The sequence below is a fragment of the Asparagus officinalis genome, chromosome 9 (genome assembly GCF_001876935.1).
Source record: "Asparagus officinalis chromosome 9, Aspof.V1, whole genome shotgun sequence".
Lineage (NCBI taxonomy): Eukaryota > Viridiplantae > Streptophyta > Magnoliopsida > Asparagales > Asparagaceae > Asparagus > Asparagus officinalis.
Genome location: NC_033802.1, coordinates 26,271,690 through 26,276,013, shown reverse-complemented (window position 1 = coordinate 26,276,013; position 4,324 = coordinate 26,271,690). Strand labels below are relative to the sequence as shown.

The 4,324-nt window shown below is 38.9% G+C and overlaps 1 long non-coding RNA gene across 1 annotated transcript; it reads left to right on the top strand.

Annotated features, from left to right (window-relative positions):
* LOC109823983 lies at nt 1–2,607 on the top strand. Its single transcript, XR_002242518.1, has 3 exons — nt 1–80; nt 2,143–2,235; nt 2,589–2,607. It is a non-coding gene; the product is annotated as an uncharacterized LOC109823983 (long non-coding RNA).

The window sequence follows — 4,324 nt, the reverse complement described above, 5'->3', positions numbered from 1 at the left end:
GTGAATTTGGTTGGAGATTTGGAGAATTTGGGGGTGAACCTGAGCATTTTGGGAGGAGTTACGTCGATTTTGATCTGAAAGTGAGAGAATTTGCATATAACTATTTAGTAAGAAAATGGGTTCTGGGATTGTTAGTAGATACAGAGGGGTTTTGCCTTATATTATATTCTAATATTGACGCACAGATAGTGGAGCCACGTATATAGTAAAATGATACTGGGTCTGGTATTGTCTAAATGTTGATTCTTAAGGCTGTGTTTGGTTTGAGAGAACTTGAGAGAAAAGAAAAGGAAAGGGAAAGAAGATTGAAAGGAAAAGAAAAAGGAAAGGGGGAAACACTTAAGGCTATATTGCCTCTCTAGCTGTGCTTTTGTCTATTTGAGTTGATGATTCTCTGCAATCATTAGCTTCTCTGCAGCTTTTGTTTCATAGGGAGTATCCTTATATATAGCTACCTGAACTGATTCAGTTTGTTTGTTTCCCATCTATCATCCTCTGCTTGGAATTTACAGCGTGCGTGCGTGTGTACGTGCGTGGGGGTGCAGATGCGGGCGTGGCTGTGTGTTCATGTTCGTGCGTGCGTGCGTGCACGTGTGTGTTTTTCCTCTTTTGAGCAAAACGGTGGGTAACTGCCTGCAAGTTTCATTTATAAGAGTTTAGCGAAATGAGCCCACAAGAGTACGAGTTTTGCTTCATACAAAAGCAGTTGAAACTACACAGAGACAACACACACACACACACAAACATAGACACAGAAACACAAACAAAAGAAAAAAGGGGGAAAAAGGAAAAAAAAAACCGAAATAATCATATACATTCATCATTTGTCTACGCTTGTTTAATGTGCTTTATATCCTTTTGCTGCTTACTTGCTATGTCTGTTAGCACCATGTAATATTTATGAGATAGATTCATCATTTGTCTATGCTTGTCCTGTCCAGCTTTGTCTTGTTTTAATCGTGTATGAATTTAGCGTCTTTGCATTTGTGGGGAACGAAGCACCTATGACTGTCTATGGTGATATAATTGCTATTTATTTTGCTCTGTTGGTATGAATTGTGCTATATAACTGCTTTGTACTTTTGGTTGTAAACTTCTCATGTTTGGGTTGTCTTCAAGTTCGTACCTTCATTGATTGTTTTCCTTTGGTATGATATCATGATTTTATAGGATGAAGTCATTAATTCATTGTGCTATGATAACGAAGAATCTAGAAGCAATCCCACTTGCATTTTTTTTAAAGATATGCTGCTAACTTTTTATCATGTCTCTCACTGCATATATATGTTTATGCAATTATCTCAGTTCCCATGTTCACTTGGGTCAAGTGAAGAAGAACATTTCATCTTTTGTTTCATATCACTGGTATTCTACTGTGATTAACTGAAGCAAGTCTTGCAGTTTTATAAATTATTAGACAAAGTTATTTTGTGAAATTATGAATAATTGAACCTTAATAAAAGTCTTATGTTTAAATTATCATGGTCTATCACTAAGAAATATTTTTTGATATATAGATCAAATACTTATTCCTGATAATATTATTATTATTATTTTTTTATGTTTAATGTTTGGTTACTTCTTCTGGTTTCAACCTTCTCTTTGTTTGAATCATTATCACCACGTTGCTTTGTTCTAACTTCATTATCTTATTGTATGTATTATTTTGCTAACCGGAGTTCTATGAAGTACCATGCCTTGGAAATTTGGAAAAGAGAATCTAGCCTACTGATACATGGACAGTAGACTTATTCCTTTCATTTTCCTCCATTCGTTAGTTTTATAATGTATTGCATTTGTACATGTGTTACTTAGACTGATTGAAGCATTAACCACAAATTATATCTTTGAAATTAGAGGAGAGTATCTAGCTTACGATATATATTGCAAATTTAGGTAATTCATTGTTTACATTTTTTATCTTCATATCTTATTAGTTGCTTATGCTGGTCCTCTCTCTTGTTTGAACAGCGCAAGGATTTATCTCAAGAATCATTTGCTTTTATCATTTTATTATTTTGGAACGTGTAACTTCTCATGGTTAAAAGAATGAAAAGTTTCCCCTTTAATGTACTACATAAGGCTTACCAACTCATTAATGAATTTCTCTTCTTGATTCATAAATAATGGAACTTCTTGCAGATATATGCTTTGTGAAGACTGTGCTGGTTACTGAGGATGAGATGAAATGTCTGGAATGGTGGAAGGTCTCCAGAAGACGACTTCCTACCACCGGTTATGCTCTCCAAATAACTACTTATATAGATCTGCATGCATGCATGCCGGAGTGCGTGCGTGGATTTGTGTATGTGTGTGCTGCTATTGATTTTGGTAGGACATAATTAATGTCAATTTATTTTGCAGGTCCTGTTAGAATTGCTGAAGCTCTATGTCATTGAACTTTTGAATGACTAAAGACAGCTGCATAACAATCATTGGATGCTTGTATATTACAAAAGTGGTGGACAACATGGTATGTTACTTATTTTGTTCATACTGAGGTATATAGCTGATGAAAACCTTGTTATGCTAGGTATATGCCTTTTGCTCTTGATTTTGGTAGGACATAATATGAACTTATATTGCAGGTCCTGTTAGAATTGCTGAAGATCTATGTCCTTAAACTTTTGAAGGACTAGAGACTGCTGCATATTGCAGAAGTGGCTGTCAACATCGTACGTTACTCATGCTTTTCATACTATACTGATGAAAACCTTGTTATACTAGGTTACTACCTACATGTCCCGGAATTAGGGTCTGAAAGTCTATATCTTTTCATGACAACAATCTGTAATTCATTGTCATTTCATTTTAAAAACCTGTTGCGTATTTTGGGGCATAAAAATTATGCATATATTTACTGACATTGTTTTCATCCTTTTTGCTATCTCTTAGTCAAGAATCGCCAAGAGCACTTTACAATATTGAAAAATCTGGAAGTCGTAAAATCTAATATATCTAAGTAAACATTGGTGATAGAATATTTTTTTGGATTTAACATATTTAAAACAACATCTTTTTCATCTTCTTATTTTGTAAGGGAAATTCCATGATTGCAATGCGTGCTTGTGGGCTGGTGTTGGTTGTTGTGCGCCGCGGAAGCCCCAATTAGCCAAGTCAAAAGCACACACAAGAACAATAGTAGACCACAAGTGAACACAAGCCAACCAATCACAGCAAGTACACAAGATATACGTGGTTCGGCAATGTGCCTACGTCCACGGGGCAAGGAGGGGGAAGCTTTACTAATGAAATCAAAGGGGAATACAAATTAGGGTTACAAATCTTACCCAAAACCCTCAAACAAGACCACTTGATCTCTCCAATAGACTCCAACAATAGAAGCCCTCAAAATCGTCCAAACTTAACCCTAGAAACGAGTTTAGGGTTTAAATACAACTTTACAAAGCAAAACGGCGCTCTGCGAAACAAACCCAAACCGCAAACGCCGCAGCGGTGGTCGACCGGCCCTCACGGGTCCGACCGCGTATCTATTTCTTTTACGTCGACCGGACGTCGACGTTGGCCACCATTCCAGCTATGAGGCCCAAACTCCAGAGAGTTCGGCGGTCGACCGACCCGGTCGACCGACCACCGAGCAGAAACTTCTGCGGTCGACCGGACCGGTCGACCGCCACCAATGCTGAAGCCCAGTGAACAATGTGCACGAATGCGATCGACCGGGCCGGTCGACTGCCACCCAGTTTGCCTGAATCTCAACCTGTCAGCCTCTGCTGCTAGTTCCACAAATCTCCACCTCGGCGAACATTTGCCAAAACTGAGCCGACACCAAAAACACCCCCAAACAATCTCAAGCGGCTGCATCTGCATGTCTGCCTACGTATCCTCTTGCCCAAGGAATCAAGCCGAACGTAGTTCATCCAAATGGCCGCCAACGACCTCAACAATGAAGAATATTCAACAAATTCAAACATTGACCAAACTTCACACCTAATACAACTTTGGTCAACATATCTACAGGGTTATCCTTAGTGTGGACCTTCTCCAACGTGACATCACCATCATCCAATACGTCACGTACAAAGTGAAATCTGACATCAATGTGCTTCGTGCGTGCATGGTAGACTTGGTTCTTCGCCAAATAGATAGCTGACATACTATCATAATATACCTGAATGGTCTTCTGTGCAATCCCCAAATCATCCAACAAGCCATGTAGCCACAAAGCCTCCTTCACTGCTTCAGTCACCGCCATATATTCCGCCTCCGTAGTAGAAAGCGCCACTGTAGACTGAAGAGTGCATCTCCAACACACCGGTGCACTAGCCAATGTAAAAACATAACCTGTAGTGGACCGACGCTT